General features: G+C 42.4%; 1 protein-coding gene across 1 annotated transcript in view; it reads right to left on the reverse strand.

The window, feature by feature from the left end:
* Positions 1-11,444, reverse strand: part of LOC133662123 (astrocytic phosphoprotein PEA-15) — a 38,511-nt gene extending 27,067 nt beyond the window's left edge. The window contains exon 1 of the mRNA XM_062065830.1: positions 11,201-11,444. The gene's annotated coding sequence lies outside the window, so the exon portion shown is untranslated. The remainder of the gene's footprint in view (positions 1-11,200) is intronic.
* Between the last annotated feature and the right edge of the window lie 13,379 nt (positions 11,445-24,823).

The following is a 24,823-nucleotide window of genomic DNA, read 5'->3' on the forward strand; positions in this document are numbered from 1 at the left end:
AATAGCTTCAGTGTAGTGAAGCTACACTTAATGTAACATAGCTGACTACATTTTCTAAATAGCATTCCCAACACTGTATATTGGACCAACGTACCATTGTGGAGTAGAAAGGGAGGACACAAACATTAGCAACGCAAGCATAGCTATGTGAGACACACAATGCTAACATCACAGTCACACTAGCAACATCACGCTAGGTTGCTGAAGAAAAACAAAAAAAAACAAAAAAAAAACAGGTTTGTCGCCGACTGACAATGTCTGCATTAATCGATTAATTGATCAGAAAATAGCTTCTATTTATATTCTGTTGCTTCGAATAATCGTTTCATGAGTATAACTAAAAATAATTGACCAAATCCAGACGGCATGGAGTGCCCAGGGGCCACATGGAGTAAAATGTACTCCCAAGTGGGCCGGACTGGTAAAATCACGGCACGATAACTTAAAAATTGTCAAGACTAGGACTATGGTGTGGTTTGTTTTCCCGTGGTGCAAAGCGACTGGACCGGACACGACGTGAAGGTAATGACATCTTTTAATTTTAACTCAAAATCTCCAAAAAGGGTATAAACAAAAGGTGCTCAGCGGCGGTACAAAACTTGGCTATGAAAACAAAAACTAGCACAAAGGCAGAACTATGGACAAAAAAACAAAAACACTTACTGTGACAAGAAACGAGCATGGAAAAGAGCAGCATGGATCATCAGCATAAATAACAAGGGTGTGTAGAGAGTGATGTCGCCAGACAGACTGCCTGGCAACTGGAAGCTTAAATAAAACCGACATGATTAGTGACAGGTGCGCGAGTGCAAAACGTGAGACAGGTGAAACTAATGAGTAGTCATGGAAACAAAACAAGCAAGAGTGCACAACCAGGAACTAAAAAGAGTCTAAAAACAAACAGCACATGGCCAAACAAAAACTTGATCAACAGACAACAGGCAAAAAGACAACTTCAGATTGTTTTCTTTGTGTAAAAATAGAACAAGCACATTCTGAAATTGTACAAATCATAATGTTGTTTTTTTTTTTACACTTACATGTTGCGGTTAATAGTATTCTATCTTTATTTGTCGTTATTTATATTTTCTGAATAGATTATGTGATGATGTTCATCAGTCAACTCATTGGTGTTAATTTTCAATCTATCAAGATAAAAAAATAATATAAAAATCAAATTACAGGATGTTATTTATGTAGTTTGCTAATTTTCCTCGACTGGTGCATTAATATTCTGTGGTTTATTTTTGTACATATGTAGCATCATCTACAAAGATACAAAGAATTGCTATTGCGACATCCAGTGGACACATTTACAACAGCAATTTCTTTCATTCCAAAATTTCGGCTCATTTTTATACTTGGCTAACTCATCCCGCGGGCCGGATAAAACCTGGCCGTAAGTTTGACACCCCTGAAATATACAGACATAGTTTCTGCACGGACACTGCAATAGAGCGCACAAGAGAGCAGTGGTGTGTGGCTGCCATTTTAAACAGCGTACAGTATAAAACATTTTTTATTTTATTTTCCTCAATGTGAATGTTAAATGGGAAAAGTGCAATTTCAATGTTGATGATCATTTATTAGAAAAAAAAGAATGAATGTTATGTCAAGAAGAAAAGTGTTTATATTAAAATGTTTTCATAAAACACGAAACCGCGCTATAAAGCAGGGGTGTCAAACTCATTATAGATCAAGGGCCACATGGAGAAAAATCTACTCCCAAGTGGGCCGGACTGGTAAAATCACGGCACGGTAACATAAAAATAAAGACAACTTCAGATTGTTTTCTTAGTTTAAAAGTAGAACAAGCACATTCTGAAAATGTACAAATCATAATGTTGTAAGTTTTTTTTTTTTTACACTTACATGTTGCGGTTAATAGTATTCTATCTTTATTTGTCGTTATTTATATGTTCTGAATAAATTATGTGATAATGTTCATCAGTCAACTCATTGGTGTTAATTTTCAATCTATCAAGATAAAAAAATTATATCAAAATCAAATTACAGGATGTTATTTATGTAGTTTCTCGGTTTATGAACTAACATCATGTGGTTTATTTTGTACATATGTAGCTTTTTCTTTGATTAAAAAATTTCAGGTACATTTTTATACTTAGCAAACTCATCCCGCGGGCAGGATAAAACCTGTTCGTGGGCCTGATCCGGCCCTCGGGCCGTATGTTTGATACCCCTGCTATAAAGCGCTTTATCAGATTACACGATTAATCGAACAAAAGTTTAGATTGCTAAAATAAACGATTGCTGCAGTCCTACACTGACGAATAGTTTGCTTTATTTTTAGACGTGCAACAAAGCCAGCTTTTTTATCAAAGCGTTGCTCCGTGACCTATGGGCACAAGCCCTTTACTTGAAGATTAACTATGATTGTAAGCGCGGGCAGCAAAAAAATTGTAGAACACAATCTCCCTTCAATAAAACCGACCTTGGATGTGCTCCACATGCAAGAAAAGGAAGCGGATGTCATCAAGCGTGCACAATAACACACTGTATAATCATACAAAAGGTAAGGCAGCGTCTGGTTTTGTTTCTGACAGGAAAAGGCAGAGGAGCTGAAAGTGTGCGTTTGGTTAACCCGTCAGCTGGAGGGCAGTGCGCCGGTGCTTAGCAACTTCGTGTGTGGCTCATTCACTGCAGTTTACATACTACACAACAAAACAGGAAGTCGGACAAGAGGGCGATGCAAACAAACGGGCCTTTTACGCTACTTCATTCACATGTGGCACCTTACATGGTGCATTCAAGCGCACACGGACAATACCATTGGTAACAAAATGCAGACACGTGCTTCTGAATCCTTAAAAAATAAGCTGGATGGTCACATTGCCCCACATAAAGAAAACGTATTACATAAGAGCGCCTCGTCTAGGCTCTATGTAGACGAGGCACAACACAACCACGCAGGTACATGATTCACTGGAGGGTTACACACACTATAGGCACTGCACTGGATTAGGGGAAAAACACACACTCCACAGACGCCCTAAAGGCATCTCAGGCAAACAAGAAGTTACCTCGCTGTCAAGTTTGATGACACTTCCCACGTACACACATACACTAAATTTCCAAAGTCATCTTTATTATAAGAAAAGTGAAGAGTTTGGGAACAACAGCAAGTCAGCCACCAAGTGGTAGGCCACGTAAACTGACAGAGAGGGGTCAGCGGATGCTGAAGCGCATATTGCAAAGACTTTCTGCACAGTCTGTTGCTACAGAGCTCCAAACTTCATGTGACCTTCCAATTAGTCCACGTACAGTACACAGAGAGCTTCGTGGAATGGGTTTCCATGGCCGAACAGCTGTATCTAAGCCATACATCACCAAGTCCAATGCAAACCGTGGGATGCAGTGGTGTAAAGCACGTCGCCACTGGACTCTAAAGCAGTGGAGACGCCTTCTTTGGAGTGATTAATCACGCTTTTCCATCTGGAAATCTGATGGACCAGTCTGGGTTTGGATGTTGCCAGGAGAACGCTACATTTCGGACTGCATTGTGCCGAGTGTGACATTTGGTGGTGGAGGAATTATGGTGTGGGGTTGGTTTTTCAGGAGTTAGACTTGGCCCCTTAGTTCCAGTGAAAGTAACTTTGAATGCTCCAGGATACCAAAACATTTTGGACAATTCCATGGCATGGCACTTCAAGTTCATATGTGAGTAAAGGCAGGTGGCCAAATACTTTTGGCAATATAGTGTATATATATCTAGTCAAGGTTTCTGTGGTTTATCCGTTATACAGCGCTCAATACCGGGTTAGAGCAGAATATACGTTAGGCCAGGAAAAAACACAGAGGCTATTTAATCTCTACATCCCTAAATTCCCTGAAGAGCAGAGAAACCTGCGAAACAGGCTTGTAGGGATGAAATAGCCTCTGTGTTTTTTCCTGACCTAACGTATATATAGATATCTATATTATATATATATATATGTCTATATATACAGTATTTATCTATCTATATCTATATCTATATCTATATCTATATCTATATATATATCTATCTATCTATAAATATATATATATATATATATATATATATATATATATATATATATATACATATATATATATATATATATATATATATATATATATATATATATATATATATATATATATATATATATATATATATATATATATATATATATATATATATAGTATATATAATCAAAGCTAAGTGCTATCTTTCTATCTGTGTGCTTCTAATTGTTTTACAGCTTTCTATATCCCTTCTCCAACATATTTTGTAGTCTTTTCAAACTTACAAAGCACCCACTCTCTGTTTCACCGCCTCTCTTCCAGTCTCGGTCCGAAGCTACTGTGCTGTTCACCGCTCAAAAGCCTATTCGGACTTTATCAGTGAATATTCAGAGTTTCTTGCTGATCTAGTAACGCATGCAGATATTATAATTATAACGGGGGATTTTAATATCCATATGAATACCCCGTCAGACCTTCCGTGCGTGGCGCTCTAGACTATAATTGATAGCTGTGGTTACACAAATAATAAATCAACCCACGCATCGCAAAAGGTGTCACCACCTCCAAAGTTAAGGTACACTAAAATAATGTCCGATGATTACCTTATAAAATTTGAAGTTCTGATTCATTGTCAGCAAGCTACTAATAACCAGTGCTTTAGCAGCCGCAACATTAATGCTGCCACAACTATGATTCTTAATAAAGTACTTCTGATTCTAATTCTGATTCTTGTTGGCCTACTGCCCTCGGTAATGGCACCATGCTCAAATTATCAAATCAAATCAACTTTATTTATAAAGCACATTTAAAATTTACCACAGGGGTAGCCAAAGTGCTGTACAAAGGGCAGGTTAAAAGATAATACGAGAACCGAGCAAACACAACACAACACAAACAGAACACGATCAAAAATAAATAAATAAAATAAATAAAACATAAAAACATAATGTTAATAATATATTATGTGGGCTCTATCGATAACCTCACCAACAATTTTAACGATGCCCTGCGCAACGCCATTAATAGTATAGCACCGCTGAAGCTAAAAAGGGCCCCTAAAAGGCGTAACCGTTGGTTCACAGAAGAAACTAGAGCTCCTAAACTATCATGTATAAAGCTTGAACGCAAATTGCGTGCGACTAAACTTGAGGTTTTCCATCAAGCATGGAGTGAAGTTTTATAAGTTATAAACATGTGCTTCTTTAGCTAAAACTAAATTACTACTCTAATCTCAGCCGTCTTAATAAAAACGATCCTAAATATTTGTTCAATACATTGCTAACCCAAAAATGAAATTCTCCCAGTAGCTCCACCCAATCGGCTGATGACTTTATGCAATTCTTTACCAAGAAAATTTAACTCATTAGAAAGGTGATTAAAGATAACGCGTTCCAGCTCCAACTGGGTTCTATTAACGCAGATACGAATGTATGTAAGACGGATATTGCCCTCCGAAATAATCCCTCTCATTTTGAAGAAATAACATTAAAGCAACTCCTGCGACTTGTAAATTGGACAAAATGAAAAACATGTTTACTTGACCCAATTCCTGGGAAACCTATCAAGGAGCTGTTTGTAATATTAGGACTAGGGATGTCCGATAATGGCTTTTTGCCGATATCCGAAATTCCGATATTGTCCAACTCTTAATTACCGATACCGATATCAACCGATACCGATATATACAGTCGTGGAATTAACACATTATTATGCCTAATTTGGACAACCAGGTATGGTGAAGATAAGGTCCTTTTCAAAAATAATGATAAAATAAAATAAGATAAATAAATTTAAAAAATTTCCTTGAATAAAAAAGAAAGTAAAACAATATAAAAACAGTTACATAGAAACTAGTAATTAATGAAAATGAGTAAAATTAACTGTTAAAGGTTAGTACTATTAGTGGACCAGCAGCACGCACAATAATGTGCACTTACGGACTGTATCCCTTGCAGACTGTATTGATATATATAATGTAGGAACCAGAATATTAATAACAGAAAGAAACAACCCTTTTGTGTGAATGAGTGTAAATGGGGGAGGGAGGTTTTTTGGGTTGGTGTACTGATTGTAAGTGTATCTTGTGTTTTTTATGTTGATTTAATAAAAATTTTTAAAAAATACAAATAAAAAAACGAGACCGATAATTTCCAATATTACATTTTAAAGCATTTATCGGCTGATAATATCGGCAGGCCGATATTATCGGACATCTCTAATCAGGACCCATCCATTTTCTACCGCTTGTCCCTCTCGGGGTTGCGGGGGGTGCTGGAGCCTATTCCAGCTGCACCCTGGACAAGTCGCCACCTCATTGCAGGGCCAACACAGATAGACAGACAACATTCACAATCACATTCACACACTAGGGCCAATTTAGTGTTGCCAATCAACCTATCCCCAGGTGCATGTCTTTGGAGGTGGGAGGAAGCCGGAGTACCCGCAGGGAACCCACACAGTCACGGGGAGAACATGCAAACTTTAATATTAGGACCATCAGTGGTAAATATTATTAACTTATCACTTTCCTCTGGTACTGTTCCTCTAGCATTCAAAAAAGTGGTTATTCATCCTCTGCTTAAAAGACTTAACCTTGATCCTGACCTCATGGTAAACTACTGTCTCACCTTCATTTATCTCAGAAGTCCTTGAAAAAACTGTTGCGCAGCAGCTAAATGAACATTTAGCGTCTAATAATCTCTGTGAACCCTTTAAGTCTGGTTTCAGGGCAAATCACTCTACCGAGACAGCCCATGCAAAAATGACTAATGATCTGTTGCTAACTATGGATGCTGATGCGTCATCAGTGTTGTTGCTACTTGATCTCAGCGCTGCTTTCAATACCGTTGATTATTACAGTATATTAGAACGTATCAAAACATATATTGGTATGTGAGATTTAGCCTTTTCTTAGTTTAATGCCTATGTTACTGACAGGATGCAGTGCGTCTCCCATAACAACACGACCTCGGAGGATGTTAAGGTAACATGCAGAGTTCCACAGGGTTCGGTTCTTGGCCCTGCACTCTTCATCATCCACATGCTGCCGCTAGGTGACATCATACGCAAATACAGTGATGGCTTTCACTGTTATGCTGATGACACCCAACTTTACATGCCCCTAAAGCTGACCAACACGCCAGATTGTAGTCACCTGGAGGCGTGTCTCAATGAAATTAAACAATGGATGTCCAGCAAACTTGACACTAAGAAAACGGAAATGTTGATTATCGGTCCTGCTAGACACCGGCACCTATTTAATAATACCACCTTAACATTTGACAAGAAAACAATTATACAAAGCGACTCAGTAAAGAATCTGGGTATTATCTTCGATCCAATTCCCTCGTTTGAGTCACACGTTAAGAGAGTTACTACAACAGTCTTCTTTCATCTCCGTAATATCGCAAAAAATGTGTCCCATTTTGTCCACCACCGACGCTGAGATTATTATTCATGCGTTTGTTACGTCTCGTATCGATTACTGTAACGTATTATTTTTGGGTCTCCCTATGTCTGGCTGTTCCACGTTGGGACCGGGGGGGACCACTCCTCTGCTGACTTATCTACATGCAAGAGGATCCCCTGCTGGGCCCACTATGGACTGGACTCTAACATTATTAACCGTATCCCCCATTGAATCGGTCACCCAGGGGGGGATCCCCACTTCTGCGGTCCCTTCCAAGGTTTCTCGTTGTTCCCATTGGGTTGAGTTTTTTCTTGCCCTGATGTGGGATCTGAGCCGCGAGGATGTCGTTGTGGCTTGTGCAGCCCTTTGAGACACTTGTGATTAAGGGCTATATAAGTAAACTTTGATTGATTGATAAACTTTGATACTTGAATGCATCACATCTCCTGTGATGAATGTTAACTTTTCGATTCCTATGATTCCTGTAAACATGATAGTATATATCTGTATCATGAATCAATTTAAGTGGACCCCAACTTAAACAAGTTGAAAAACTTATTCGGGTGTTACCATTTAGTGGTCAATTGTACGGAATATGTACTTCACTGTACAACCTACTAATAAAAGTCTGAAAACAACAACAACACCCACACACACACAACTCCAATCACATCGGTCTTCATGAAATCCACTCATAACCACTGAGGCAATCGATTTGGCACCAAGCCGCCAAGTGGATTAGGCACCAAGCCGCCAAGTGGATTAGGCACTCAAACAACGTGGAGTGTATTGGATGCTGCCGAGAAGAAGACATTTTCAAAAGTAGCTTTTTAGCGGCGTAGGCGGTTCTCTGCAACTCGACCACACAGCCCAACAGAAGGGAGGCAGTAACAACACTGACTGCAGCAAGTACAGCTTGGTTGATCGATAAAATCAAGAGAGCGATCAACTGGGAGTGGGACCTTCCGGAAGGGTTGTTGCCGCCAAGAAGGGGTGTAACCATTAATCAATATATGGATACATCGATGTATATTCCAAATTTCAAGAATATTGATCTCTGCTCAGCAAGTTTGCCTATCAAGAGATAGGTATCGATCCAATATCGTTTCAAAAAGGGAATCGATCCATTTTATCGATACTAGAAAAAGGAAAACAGTGAATTTAAGAATGGCAGACTTTATATGAAGTTTAGCACTTGTAATAATAAAGATTTTTAAACGTTAAGTCGATTTTCCAGTCTGTGGCGTCATAAAAACAAAAATGGCGGATATCTATGGTGGTGGAGAAAGGTCATAACAAACGCATACGCCACAAGACAACAGTGTAATATCTTTGATTTCTGTGTATGTGTGCCCTTAAGAGAAGGTGCTGTTGTGTGATATTGTATGGCCGGGCCGAGGAACTTTATTTAGCAGGTAAATCTACTGTCAAAATGTTGATCACTGTACTTTTATTGAAAATTGCTTTTTGAATGTTGAAAATGTGAGCAGAAAAGGTTTGCTCTTGTTAGGTCAACCTAACATGGTTGCACTTTATTCAAATAAAATGTGAATGCATTGGCCATTAATTGTTTTCTACTTGCTTGTTTGTTACCATAATTCATTTCTTTTTATCATTCCCTTACAAGAAATTACAGGAATATAGGAAACTTCTCCTGCAGTGTCATGTATCCAGTATTTATAGGTCGTGAGTTCAAACCCCGGCCGAGTCATACCAAAGACTATAAAAATGGGACCCATTACCTCCCTGCTTGGCACTCAGCATTAAGGGTTGTAATTGGGGGTAAAATCACCAAAATGATACCCGGGCGCGGCCACCGCTGCTGCTCACTGCCCTCCTCACCTCCCAGGTGGTGAACAAAGGGATGGGTCAAATGCAGAGGTTAATTTCACCACACCTAGTGTGTGTGACAATCGTTGGTACTTTGACTTTTAACTTTAACTTTATTCCACAGTCACACCGCTTGATTTGTTTTGCTAAAAAGTGGCTGAATCCATTTCAACATACCGAATCGTTTCATATCGTATCGTTCTGAGAAAATAATAACCACAAATATCGATTGTAAAACAATTTGTTACACCCCAAGAAATTAACTTATGTTATGCAGTAATAATAATTTAAATATTATTGGAACAAAATGTTATTTTAAAGTAGCACATTTATATATATATATATATATTTTTTGTATGTATTTTATTATACAGTCCTGCACTTTAGTTCCAACAGGTTGTGTCCTTACATCTGAATAAGTCTGAAAAATTTCCAAAAAACTTGCATACTGTTGAGGTGACTTTTCCAGTTTTATCCACAGTTTATTTGGTCTCTGCGGCACTCGCTTAAAATGCATCTTCTCACTGCGTGCGGAAAATCAACAGTGAAACAACAAGATGGCGCAAACAAACTTGATAGTCATGCGATTGGCTGTTTAGCGTGTCCCTCCCATTGCACACTGACCACTTCCTGTTTTGCTCGGTTACCAGACAGAGAGTGCCTTGTTCATGCAACCAAACATGCTTCATTATTTTCGGTTTCTTCCAACCCCCCAAAAAATATATGCACGTATCGAACATTTATCGATTAAGTGTCTATCGCGATATACGATAATATCGTTTTATCGGCCCAGCCCTACAACAACAAAACGCTCCAGAGTGGGACAGGAGGACATGTTAGCATTACGATCATATTTTCACAACAACACCATTCTAGGTTAGCCTATTTTCTGAAGAAAAACAACATGAATACACCTCCGATCTTTGTAGCTAACAGACAGAGAGTTGACAGAGCTGCAGACTTTATTTTAAGGTGTGTAGCAAAGCCCTTTTTTTCTGTTCTTTTTTCTGCCAAGTACAAGCTCATCCAGCGAGTGGTAGGTCAGAGGTGGGATTATGTCCACGGGTTCTTTCACGATGTCATGAAAAGTGAGCTTTTCAACGACTCGTCTCTCAAAAGTGCACAATAGAATACACACTACGATGTGACCTTTGAACCCAGAGGTCACTTCCTGCCTCGATTCTTCACCTCCAGGAAACCGCAAGACCTTTTCCTCCTCATCATTGGAACTCTTCCAGAGCACTAGTTTTTTTTTCCAGTTTTTTTTTTTTTTAAACTGCAGGAAGTGGTTTATGTGTTTGACGCTTCCAAGGAGAAGCATGGGAATATTCGGAATGATCTTCTTTTTTTTGGACTGTTTTTGCACTCCATCTTCACCACAAACCACAAACATCTACAGCACCACAACAACTTAAAAAAACAAAAACAAAAAACAGGAAGTAAACAACAACAAACAGGAAAGCTGAGTCGCAACCGGGAGGGCAGATCGATCCCCGAAAAGCTGAGTCAAGGTGTGCACACGCGCACACGCACGCACACACACACACACACACACACACACACACACACACACACACACACACACACACACACACACACACACACACACACACACACACACACACACACACACACACACACACACACACACACACACACACACACACACACACACACACACGCACCCATTTAAAAATTGCAAAAATACAGCCCTTATGGGATGGCTCCGAACGCAAAGTGGATGCTAAAGCAATCCAATTAGTTCAATTAATGGTGTGTTTAAAGCCCTCTGAAGAGTGGGATTATTGGCCACTTGTGACAATGCAGCAGGAGAAAGGAGAACAGGAATAGGAAGAGGGGAGGAGGAGGAGGAGGAAGAGGAGAGTCACGTAGCGGCATGCCAGCTGCCTTCATTATTTGTTTTTGTGAGAAAAAATTGAAGAAAATACTTACAGCGAGGAAAGACGTGGAACAATTTGAGCCGGAACCGGGGCAGACAAAAAAGTGTGTGTGTACGTATGTGTGTGTGTGTGTGTGTGTGTGTGGGGGGGGGGGGGGGGGTTAAAAAATATAAAGTCCAGTCGCTCGATGTCACAGCGGTGGTGATGATGATGATGAAGAGGGAGGAGGGGATGGGGGGTCCTCAGCGTGGGAAAAAGCGGCCGTGACGTGGACACACCGTGCTGAGGACGGTCGTGACTGCTCTCGACGCCGAGTGTGAGCGGCGAGCCGGCGGCCAAGCGTGGAAACGCCTTTCCCCCCACCCACCCTCTCTCTCTCTCTCTCTCTCTCTCTCTCTCTCTCTCTCTCTCTCTCTCTCTCTCTCTCTCTCTCTCTCTCTCTCTCTCTCTCTCTCTCTCTCTCTCTCTCTCTCTCTCTCTCTCTCTCTCTCTCTCTCTCTCTCTCTTCTCTTTCTCTTTCTATCGCTTCATCCTCTCTCTCTATTCTATCTTTTCCATCTCTCTCTCTCTCTCTCTCTCTCTCTCTCTCTCTCTCTCTCTCTCTCTCTCTCTCTCTCTCTCTCTCTCTCTCTCACTCCCTCCGTCACGGGTCGCAAGCTGGCTGCAGAGATCGTCTATGAGCGACGGTGAACCAGTCCCTCACTTTACTGCACACCACACAGGGGAGGAAAGAGCAAAATAGTATTTTTCTAACTCAAGTACAAAAATATTCATCCGTACTTCAGTTGGAGATGATCTAATTTCATCATGAAACGATTTTAAAATGCCAAATTAAAATATGGTTCCGCAGCTAGATCCTTTTTATCAGCTCCAGACTTGAGAAAAACATTTATCTTCCTCACTTTTTGTGTGCTCCACTTTTGAGAGAAGAGACATAAACCACCTCTGACCTGCTCCCAACTGGATAAAGCCGCTCACACACACAGATCAAATGAAAAATAAAAAAATAAAAAACAGGCTTTGCTACATCATGTACAAATTCCAATCCAGCTTCAAAACTAACCACTCCACTGACACATGCCTTCTCTATCTGAGCGACCACATCAAACATGAGGTGGACGCGGGCAAATACTGCGGCATGGTCATGCTGGACCTTCAGAAGGCCTTTGACACCGTTAACCACACTATACTGTTGGATAAGCTCAGAGCAATCGGATTTGATAAAACCTCATCTAGCTGGATGCAATCTTACTTGGAGGGGAGGAAACAGGTGGTAGAGGTGAACGGCACTGTGTCCCCCCCCCCCTCTCAGTAAGCTGTGGAGTCCCCCAAGGCAGTATATTAGGGCCTTTACTGTTCCTAATATACATAAACGACTTGTCATCGGCATGCGACTGTGAATTGTTCTTGTTTGTGGATGACTCGGCCTTGCTGGTATCAGACAGGGACAAGCCACAGGTGGAGAAAATCCTCAGTGCTGAGCTCTGTAGAACTTGCACCTGGCTCGCTGACAACAAGCTATCCATACACTTGGGTAAATCCATCCTGTTTGGGTCCCACATCAACCTTAAGAAAGTCAATGACTTCACTATTAAAGTGGGTGATGTGGCACTAAGTGATTTAATTTGACTAAACTAGTTGCCCCCCCATTAAAAACTCTTTAAGGTCAGAAAACTTGATTTAAATACTGTTTATAGACTAATGTTTTGTGATGTCAAGGTTTTCTATGTATTTCTATGCAGCATGCGATATTTAGTTACACCAGCAGAGGGTGCTTGGTGCCGTTGGTATCAGTAGCTGGTGCCGTAGAAGAAGTCTGCCAGTACGTGATATGAAAAGAAGCATATGCATCAAGCTCCAGTTGTAACGCAGTGTCAATTGTTTTGCAGCTTGATCCTGAAAAATAAATGTGTCGCACAACGAAAGAGTTGGCCCATCTTTCGAGCTGTGTAACATATTTTGGCGAGCCAGCCAGGAGGGGGCACCAGTGAGTCAACACCACCACCATCGACCCTCCTTCCCAAGAAACAAACCTTATTCTTCTATTAAACATGGAAAAAGTACAGCCACTGCGTGATGAACTGAGTGCAGCCTTGTGGCAGCTGGAGGAAGAGCTTCTCGTGGATGTCTGCGGGCGACTGAAATGTTCCGGCCTGGACAGCGGAGAGTCTCGCAGCAAGTCAAGAAGGGCGCTCATCAATATGGCAGAAGGCGCGTTTGACGAGATTGAGGAAAGTGAACAAGAAGAACAAGTTGAAGAATGTTATATAGAGTTAAGTAAATATATAAATAAATTAAACGGTGAACTATTGTCAAAGAAAGGATCAGAAAAACTGTTTAAGCATGACACTTCCCCCAAAAGTACACCTTCTCCACTCAGAGTTCGACCAGAGCAAAAACATTCTCTGCAAGAGGTAACTTTGAGAAGGGAGTTAAAGATCTGTGGGCAGATAGGTGAACCCGGACAGAGGGATAAGCTATCCTACCTCAGTCTTGTGCGTCAAATTGGGGTGGGGACTGAAAAAGGACATTCAGAGACTGAAATAATCGAAGCAGTAATCAGGGCTATTAGTCCAGGCCTGCCCCTCAGAGATATGCTGGAAATAAAACGTGAACTGACCCTCAATAAGCTGTTCACCATATTAAAGGGACACTACAAGGTAGACAGCCCCACTGAGCTATACCACCAGCTCCTCAATATCTCCCAAGAGCCCAGAGAGACTGTCCTGAACTTTGTTTTTCGTGCCATTGAACTGAAAGAGAAACTGTTGTGGAAAGTCGCTAATGAGGAAACTGATGAACTTTACAGCCGACGCACAATCCAGCGCACGTTTTTACATTCCATTGAAACAGGGCTGCTCAGCGATTCCGTTAAGTATCAGTTAATGCCCCTCCTCAGTGATGTGAGCACAACAGATGAAGAATTGATCGAAAGAGTAACTGAAGCGTCAAAGCTGGAAAGTGAAAGACTTGAGAAACGTAAAAGGTCAGCTGCAACCAAGATTCCCAAAGTGCAAGAGCTCCAAACAGAATGCCAGGCAGACCCTGCACCTGTCCAGAGCCCTGCAAAGCCCAGGGAAGCCCAGACTGCAGTGGCCGTGAAAGCTGTGAAAAGTAAAGAGACTAAAAGTGAAAGCGCTGATACACAACAAATCATTGAAGAGTTGCGTAAAGAAATGAAGGTAATGTTTATGACCTTGATGGAGACCAGTCCCCGTGCAAGTGGACCAAAGCAGAGAGAAAAGGGCTGTACAAAGTGTAGAGGAGAGGGAACAGGAGATAACTGTATGTGGGCTCTGTACCGAGGATGTCGTTGTGGCTTGTACAGCCCTTTGAGACACTTGTGATTTAGGGCTATATAAATAAACATTGATTGATTGATTGAACTGTTCACACTGCTTCAAATGTGGGCGTGAGGGTCACTTCACTCGGGGATGCCGAGCTCTGAGACAGTCGGGAAACGGGGAGGGACTACTGAGATGGGACCAGCAGTAGTCCAAAGCCAATCGTCCCAAGGTGAGCTCCCAAATCCGGAACCAGCCCCCACACAACCTACAGCCAAGGCCAGTGTAAGCGAAGTTCACTATTTACCCCCTCAACGCAAGTCACAGTTAGTCAGCCTTGTGGGAAACCGATGTACAGTGAACTGTGTTATGGACAATCATCCAGTCAAAGTTTTGTGGGACACAGGGGCCCAGTCGAGCATAGTTAATGAAAACTGGCGACAACAGCATCTTCCCCACACAGTCGTCCGGCCGATAGCTGAACTGTTAGAAAATGAGACACTCACAATTTATGCTGCTAATGACACGCCCATTCCCTACACTGGCTGGATTGAAGTCCGATTTCGGCTCGACAGTGATTCATCCAAAAGTGAGTTTCAAGTGCCAATACTAGTTTGCAGTGACCCAGCAGTGGCCAGTGACCCCATCATCGGCTACAATGTGATCGAGGCCATTGTCAACAACAATGAAGGCAAAACTAAAGGGGGGAGAAAGCAGCTTGCCCACAAAGTGAGTAAAGCTTTTGAAATAACTGTCAGAACTGCTCACAACGTCGTCAAGCTAGTGCAGAACAGCAACGAAGAGTCAGACATTGGTGTGGTGCGCATTGGTGTAAAAACAGTGACATTGCCAGCTAAGAAGGTCACAGTAGTTCACATGCGGGCACATGTTAGTCAACAAGTCAGGGGCCAAGACATGTTGTTCTCGCCTGACACATCTGATCCGCCACCAGAGGGCATCGTCTACAACGAGATACTGGTAAAAATCTCACACAGAAAATTGCCGTACGTGCCCATCCCAGTGACCAATACCACAGACCACACCATCTACTTGCAAAGTCGTAAAGTTATTGGGCATCTTGAGTCAGTGAAGACAGTTTATTCTGCAGACATTCAAACAAAAGTAAACAAACTGACAAAAGAAGACAAAAGCAGCACAAAGTTTAAGACACACAAGCCAAACCACACAGAGCCGACCGAGAATCAACACACACACAGACCAAAGTCGTGGGATCCGCCTGTGAGCCTCCAACACTTAACACAGGATCAACAAGCAGCGGCAAGGAGAATGTTGAGGGAGGAATGTGAGGCATTTGCATTTGACAACGACGATGTAGGCTGCATACCATCACTCAAGATGCACATCACCCTAAGTGACACCAGCCCAGTGCAAAAGACCTACATGTCTGTCCCAAAACCCCTTCACAATGAAGTCAAAGAGTACTTGCAAGATCTGCTCAACAAAGGTTGGACCACACCCTCACGGTCCCCCTACTCGTCGCCTGTCGTGTGTGTTCGTAAGAAAGATGGGGGCCTCCGTCTCTGTTGTGATTTCAGAGAGCTTAATCGCAAGTCAGTTCCAGACCGTCATCCAATACCAAGGATTCAAGACATGTTGGATACGCTGGGTGGAAGCTCCTGGTTTTCAGTGTTAGATCAGGGAAAAGCGTACCACCAGGGTTTCCTTGATAAAGAAAGCCGGCCGCTGACAGCCTTCATCACACCTTGGGGATTATATGAATGGGTGCGCATTCCTTTGGCCTGAGCTCCGCACCCGCAGAGTTCCAGAGAAGTATGGAGAATTGCTTGGCTGGCCTCAGAGACACTATTTCCCTCCCATACCTGGATGACAACCTTGTGCATAGCAGCAGCTTTGAAGACCACGTTGAACACATCCGTCTTGTCCTCCAGCGATACAAAGAGCACGGTGTAAAGTTGACGCCAAAGAAATGTGAACTTTTTAGGAGTAGTGTTAAGTTTCTGGGAAAGCTGGTGACAGGAGAAGGCTATACCATGGATCCGGCAGAGATGGCGCCAGTGAGGGCCCTAAAAGAAAAAAGACCTGCAACTGTTGGAGAGGTACGTCAAATGCTTGGCTTTCTCTCTTATTACAGGCCCTTCATACCCAACTTCTCTCGTGTGGCCCACCCGCTGTACATCCTGCTCAGTCCCCCAGCTCCTGAGAAAACCACTACAGCTCCTGCAGAAAAGTTCAAAAAGGGGGTCAAGAAGAACAAAGGCCACATACCTTCACGCACGCCCATACAATGGACCAGTATCCACCAAGAAGTATTGAACCAGCTCGTCGATGCACTCACAGCGCCTCCAGTCCTCGGGTATGCTGATTTCACCCAACCATTCGTGTTACACTGTGATGCTTCGCAAGTCGGCTTGGGTGCTGTGTTATATCAGCGGCAACAAGGAAAGATGAGAGTGATAGCGTTTGGCTCCCGCACCCTAAGTCCAGCAGAGAAGAACTACAACCTGCACTCTGGCAAGCTTGAGTTCCTGGCAATGAAGTGGGCCATCTGTGAATGCTTCCGAGATTATCTGTACCATGCTTCATCGTTCGTCGTGTACACAGATAATAACCCGTTAACATATGTGCTCACAACAGCAAAACTCAATGCCACAGGTCACAGATGGGTCGCGGAGCTGGCCGATTACAACTTCACCATTCGCTATCGTCCAGGCAAAACCAACGCTGATGCTGACGGACTGTCGCGGATGCCATTGGACATTGAAAACTACATGAACACCTGCACAGCCGAAGTCAATCAAGAAGCAATAAGTGCATCGATGGAGTCTGTGAAAGTTGAGCAATATGACCCTTGCAAAGGCGTTGGTGTGATCCAGGTCAGTGCCCTAAAGTTGATCAAAGACTCTGACACGAACCAGCCTTTCACTCCAGACCAGATCCGCAAAGCACAGGAAGAAGACGAGATCCTGGAAAGAGTCATCTGGTTTAAGACACAGAACAAAAGGCCGAGTAGAGCTGAAGCAAAGTCCGAACATCCTGCTGTCGCTGCACTGCTCAAGCAATGGCTAAAGATTCACATTGATCCAGATGGTGTCCTGCGTCGCCGCACTGTCCACAGAGAGCAGCTGTTGATCCCTAAAGCTTATCGTCCCCTGGTTTTCAAAGAGCTGCACCAGGAGATGGGCCACTTAGGGGTGGAAAGGACGCTCGACTTGATAAGAGAGAGGTTCTACTGGCCACAAATGAGTAAAGAAGTGGAGCATTTTGTCACCGAAGAATGCGAGTGTTTGAAGAAGAAAAAGCCAAGTAAGCAGACTCGAGCACCTCTGACCACGATCCATACTACATACCCATTCCAACTCGTGTCCATAGACTTCCTTCACTTGGAAAAGTGCAAAAACGGCTATGAATACATTTTGGTAGTTATGGATCACTTTACGAGGTTTGCTCAAGCCTACGCTACGAGGAACAAAACAGCCAAAACAGTTGCGGACAAGCTGTTTAACGACTTCGCACTCAAGTTCGGGTTTCCGACAAGAATACACCATGACATGGGTAAAGAGTTTGAGAACAAGTTAATGGCAAGGCTCAAAGAACTGTCAGGCATCCAGGGCTCACACACGACACCGTACCACCCACAGGGTAACGGACAGGTCGAGAGATTCAATCGCACCCTGTTGTCCATGTTGCGTACCCTGGAAGACAAAGAGAAAGACAATTGGAAAGAGTCGTTAGCTAAAGTTGTCCACGCATTCAACTGCACGAAAAGTGAAGCGACAGGCTACGCTCCGTACTACCTCGTCTTTGGTCGTGCCCCCCGATTGCCAATTGACCTCTTGTTCGACATAAAGAAAGAGAAGTCCCATGTAGATTACGACGATTATGTAAACAGTTGGAAGAAAAGAATGCAAGAGGCCTACGCTATAGCAGCAAAAACAGCTGACAAAGAAGCGGCTCGAGGAAAAGCTCACTACGACAAAAGAGTTAAAGGCAGAGACCTCAAGCCGGGCGATAGAGTTCTCCTCCGGAATCTCACTCCCAGGGGTGGTCCCGCAAAGATCCAGTCCTATTGGGAAGAGCAAGTTTACAAAGAAAAAGAGAGAAAAGCAGAAGATAGTCCAGTGTATCAGATAACTCCTGAAAACGGAAAAGGAAGAGACAAAGTAGTGCACAGAAATCTTCTGCTCCCGTGCGACTTTCTGCCCTGCGAGAAGCCCCCAGCAACTACTCCACCAGCAGCAAAGAGGACGTCCAGACTTCAACGCAGACAGCAGCAGCAGCAACCGCCAGACAACGGTGACACATCCGACGATGACTGCAACGGAACCTACCGGTGGTACCTTCGGCCTGGTCCAAGAAGGCGGCGGCAGCAGACTCCACTCAACCCACTGGCGGAGCCCTTCCAGCCTCATCAGGACCCAGTGCAACCTGAAGAGGATTTGCCACTACAGAGCGAAGAGGATTTGCCACTACTAAGTGAAGAGGACATTCCACCACAGACTGAAGAAAATGATTCGGATCCCGAACAAGACAGTCTAGCACGTGGTGAGTCCAACACTGATGTCTCAGTCGTTGATGAAGGTGAGATTAAGACTATGAACCAGCGACCTCAGCGACAGAGACAACCACCTATGGTACTGAGTTACAACACTTTAGGTCAGCCGACTTGGGTACAGAGGGGTTGTAAGGTAAAGACTCAGGTTATTGAGAGTAAAACTTTTTGGAGACCCTGGGCTGTCCAAGTGTGCTAAGGTTACAGACTAAGTAACAGAAATGTCAGGAGACATTTAATTTTGTGGGGGAGAGTGTGGCACTAAGTGATTTAATTTGACTAAAATAGTTGCCCCCCCATTAAAAACTCTTTAAGGTCAGAAAACTTGATTTAAATACTGTTTATAGACTAATGTTTTGTGATGTCAAGGTTTTCTATGTATTTCTATGCAGCATGCGATATTTAGTTACACCAGCAGAGGGTGCTTGGTGCCGTTGTTATCAGTAGCTGGTGCCGTAGAAGAAGTCTGCCAGTACGTGATATGAAAAGAAGCATATGCATCAAGCTCCAGTTGTAACGCAGTGTCAATTGTTTTGCAGCTTGATCCTGAAAAATAAATGTGTCGCACAACGAAAGAGTTGGCCCATCTTTCGAGCTGTGTAACAGTGACACTGGTATCACCAGGAAAGATGAGGTCACCTACCTAGGTTCCATTCTAGAGGTTAATCTTTCCTGTGATAAAATGGCAACCAAGTTAATCAAAAAGGTCAACCAACGAACAAGATTTCTCTATAGAATCTCCTCTCTGGTCAACAAAAGCACCATGAGGATTCTGGCGGGAACTCTCGTTCAACCCTTTTTCGATTACGCATGCACCTCCTGGTATCCTAGCACCTCCAAAACCCCCAAATCTAAACTCCAAACATCCCAGAACAAGCTAGTCAGATTACTTCTAGACCTCCACCCCAGATCCCACCTCACTCCTACCCACTTCTCCAAAGTGGGCTGGCTCAGGGTGGAGGACAGAGTAAAACAACTTGCACTGAGCCTAGTCTATAAAATCCGCTACACCTCCCTGATACCGAAGTACATGTCAAACTACTTCCTTAACCATATGACCGCCATAACCACAACACCAGGGGGAGCTCCACTAACCACGTTAAACCCAGATTCCGATCTAACAAAGGTCTTAACTCATTCTCTTTCTATGCCACATCAATGTGGAATGCGCTCCCAACAGGTGTAAAAGAAAGGGCATCTCTATCCTCCTTCAAAACCGCACTAAAAGTTCACCTCCAGGCAGCTACAACCCTAAACTAACACCCTCCCCGGATTGCTAATAATCAAATGTAAACAATCAAATGCAGATACTTTTTCTTATGCCTTCTGATCTCTCTCTCTCTCTCTCTCTCTCTCTCTCTCTCTCTCTCTCTCTCTCTCTCTCTCTCTCTCTCTCTCTCTCTCTCTCTCTCTCTCTCTCTCTCTCTCTCTCTCTCTCTCCTCTCTCTCTCTTTGTCCACTACTTGCTGTACATATCCTACCAAGTCAGACCTACACTGTTCCAAAATCCATTTCTCTGTTCTCAATTGTTGATGACTGATGATAACAACCAACCCCCCCCCTCTCCACACCCCGGATTGTAAATAATGTAAATAATTCAATGTGATTATCTTGTGTGATGACTGTATTATGATGATAGTATATATCTGATAGTATATATCTGTATCATGAATCAATTTAAGTGGACCCCGACTTACACAAGTTGAAAAACTTATTCGGGTGTTACCATTTAGTGGTCAATTGTACGGAATATTTACTTCACTGTGCAACATACTAATAAAAGTCTCAATCAATCAAACACATCCTAATATAAAGCGTGGAGTTCTGCCTACATTTTGTTTCGTGAATAGGCTAACCATGATGTTTGCATACGTTGTGTAATGTTAGCCATGCTAGTGTTGCTAATGTTTGTGTCCTCCTGTTACTCTCTTTAATGTTACGCTGATGTATGTAGGAAATGTTACCTGCCTAATAATAAAAACAATTTTTTAAATTTAGCATTCAACACAGAGCTAATAATGATAATTGTGCTGTCCACTTGTTTTATCTTGTTTTCTTACACTTGGTCTCATTTGCAAGTGTCTTATAGCAAACTTTGCATGACTGGTGAGGCACGGACTTCATCACAATCAGATTTACAAACATATGAACCCTAAAGAGTATCTTATTCACCATTTGATTGGCAGCAGTTAACGGGTTATGTTTAAAAGCTCATACCAGCATTCTTCCCTGCTTGGCACTCAGCATCAAGGGTTGGAATTGGGGGTTAAATCACCAAAAATTATTCCCAGGCACGGCGCCGCTGCTGCCCACTGCTCCCCTCACCTCCCAGGGGGTGAACAAGGGGATGGGTCAAATGCAGAGGACAAATTTCACCACACCTAGTGTGTGTGTGACAATCATTGGTACTTTAACTTAACTTTAACTTTACACATAGAAACTGTAGCACACAAAAAAGCACATTTAATAAAAAAAATGTTATTATGGTCTTACCTTTACTTATAAGTGCGGGAACAGTGGTGTTCGTGTTGGAGGAGTTGTAAATGAATGAAATATGAAATCCGTGCTGCAGTCTGCAGGTGTACCTAATGTTGTGTCCCTGCACTCGTTCGCATCTCCTCCGGCACGAGCATTGTTGTTTTTGCACTTTTTGGCTTCTTGTTAAGTGACTTTTTTTTGGGTGGATTCGGTCTTGCACGTGGAGGGTTTGGGTGTGGGCTTTGGTTGGTGTGGCGCTCCCGTCGGGCGGTGCATTCTGTGGCGGAGGTGCTTGGCACCAGGAGGCGGGGTTATGAGGCGAGCCTCTCAGTGCGTCTTCGCAGCAGTTTTATGATCGCTCAGCACAAGAAATACTTTACACACATACAGTTGTTGACAAAATACACTGTACATTATATACCTCAGCTAACTAAACTATGGAAATGTATAATATAATTAATATAGCAATACGGTCTCACTGCACAGCAGGCCAGCAGTTAGCCGAATCATTGCGCACAATCCATGTTGAGGCACAACGCAGTGACGTGCCTCAACTGGTTGCTGATCACCGCACCGTCTCTTCTCAGTATTTGAACGGCAAATGTGAAAATAAAAATAAAAATAATCTAAAACTGGTGAAGTTAAATGGAAAATAACTTTAGTATAATCACTGGATACATATAACAATTTAACTAATTTTTTTTTCTTTTTACATTTTTTTTCTTTCGATGATGGCAGGTGAGGCCGTGCCTCCCCTGCCTCTAGTGACGGCACGTCACTGTTATATATATATATATATATATAGCCCGGCCCCGGCCAAATTTTTTTTAACCCAATGTGGCCCCCGAGTCAAGAAGATTGGGGACCCCTGGGTTACGGTGTGTTACCTCAGCCAAGAAATAATCAAAGCCCTTAAATTGAATGTTCCAGTCTTGCCTTTTTTTGAGCCCTAAAAAGTGTTTAAACTGTATTGTATTCATTACACACCAGCTGTTTTCTTCTTGTAGTTTTGACTACCAAATTTGGAGGTTTTGAAATTTGCCATATAAAGTTGCTAATGCTAATCGGTAGCATGTATATGGCTTATCCAATATAAATGAGCTTCGAGCCAGCGCATTTTGAAAAAGTGGAACCTCACTGTACTTTCGAGCACCTTCCTGCTTTGTTGGCTAGAACAATTTGCAACTTTACCGAGAGGAAGTTCGACTTAGTCAACTCTGAGTGCTTGACTGCTTGTTTCCCCGCCAAATGTTTGAGCCAGTGACGAGTTGGCAACCGGACGTCATGTCACGTGCAACAAAGGCAACGGAATATTTAATATAATAAAACAGTTTCATTAAATGTGAATTGATATTCTTTTCTTGTAAGTCTATTAGGTCTACTACGTTGGAAACGTGTATATGGCTATGTACATTTTTAGTCTACTTTATATCTTTTGTTTTCGCCCTCTTTTTGTGCCCTCATGTGCATTATCCTTTCCATCCTTACCCTTTCCATCCTTTGTAACTGAGCTTCTGTGTGGAACAATTTCCCTTGTGGATCAATAAAGTTTGTCTATTGTCTAATATATGCCTACAGTTAAAAACAAAAAACAGACTTCGCTACATCTCTTAAAACAAAGCTATGCTTCTATCAGTCAGTCAGCTACAGATTAGAGAGCTGTATGTCTGATAATGTTGCTCTTCTTTAGCAAATAAGATAAGCTAGCATGTAAAAATGTGACTGTAATGTATTGTATGCACTGGATGGCCTATAATACACTTTAAATTGTAGATTTAAAATTAGACCAAAAATCACGTGACTAGTAAGAAAGTAAAGTAAAAGTAATTTGCTATTCGCTACAACGTAATAACTTTGGCATAAGAACGCCAAAAAGACAGCAAGTCTAGTTGGAAACAATTCTGTAATAAACTCGTTTAAAAAACACACAAAACAGAAAATGTGTACACAATCTTGATGTTCCTGCTTTATTCACAGAGTGAGACCTCTTCAGCTCTCCTATTCCTCTGATTCCAAGGTTTTTAGTCATTGGCAAGCACAAACGCACGCACATAGACACACACAGACACACAGACACACACACACACACACACACACACACACACACAGACACACAGACACACAGACACACACACACACACACACACACAGACACACACACACACACACAGACACACAGACACACACACACACACACACACACGCACACACACATTTTTCAAAGCTGATGTCACCAGCGCTTTCCGGTCTGCAAATCCCTTCTCCTGCTCTGTATTCCTTCTATCAAAAGCACACCCAAAATACTCCCAACTGCTCCGGACCAGGGAAGATTTTTCTTCTTCCCCCAGAAGTTTATTGTTACAGCACGAGGCCACGCTGGAGTTTCATTCAAGATTTTGTGTGTGATCTCCTGACTTGGTTGCTTCATGCAATAGTCAAAGGTACTTCGGTGTGTATGTAAAAAAAATAGATGAAGTGCACAATCGCACTTAGTGGAGACACACTCTGTTGGACATTGACAAACCCAACTCATTTGCATAAAAGGGGTCATATCAAGAGTTTTTTTTCTACATTTAAAACACTTCCTCGTGGTCTACATCAGTGTTTTTCAACCACTGTGCCGCGGCACACCGGTTGTCTGGTGGGAGATGATGTCATTTCACCTAATTGGGTTAAAAATACTTTTTGCAAACCAGTAATTATAATCCGCAAATAATGTGCCGTTGTTGAGTGCCTGTGCTGTCTAGAGCTCGGCAGAGTAACCATGTTATACTCTTCCATATCAGTAGGTGGCAGCAGGTAGCTAATTGCTTTGTGGCTGTCGGGAACAAGGTTTGTCGGGATCACAATATGCAGACAACAGCGGGAGGCAGCGTGCAGGTCAAAAGGTATCTAATGCTTAAACCAAAAATAAACAAAAGGCGAGTGCATCTAAGAAAAGGCATTGAAGCTTAGGGATGGCTATAAACAAAACTAAAACTGAACTGGCTGCAAAGTAAACAAAAACAGAATGAAGACTTACAGCGTGTGGAGCAGCAGATGGCGTCCACAAAGTACATCCATACATGACATGACAATCTACAATGAAATAGGAAACACTACACACAGGAAAACACCAAAAAACTCAAAATGAGTCACGGTGTGATGTGACAGGTCGTGACAGTACACCTACTTTGAGACAAGAGCTATAGTGATGTATGCTTGGTTATGGTTTGAATTCATATCCAACAATTGCCAGAACAACTTTTTACTGTCAATAACGGCTGCTGAGTTTGATTTTTTTATGTTTTCTGCTAGTGGTGTGCCTCGGGATTTTTCCAATGAAAAAAATGTGCCTTGGCTCAAAAAAGGTTGAAAAACACTGGTCTACATAACATGTGGT

The sequence above is a fragment of the Entelurus aequoreus genome, linkage group LG12 (assembly GCF_033978785.1).
Source record: "Entelurus aequoreus isolate RoL-2023_Sb linkage group LG12, RoL_Eaeq_v1.1, whole genome shotgun sequence".
NCBI lineage: Eukaryota > Metazoa > Chordata > Actinopteri > Syngnathiformes > Syngnathidae > Entelurus > Entelurus aequoreus.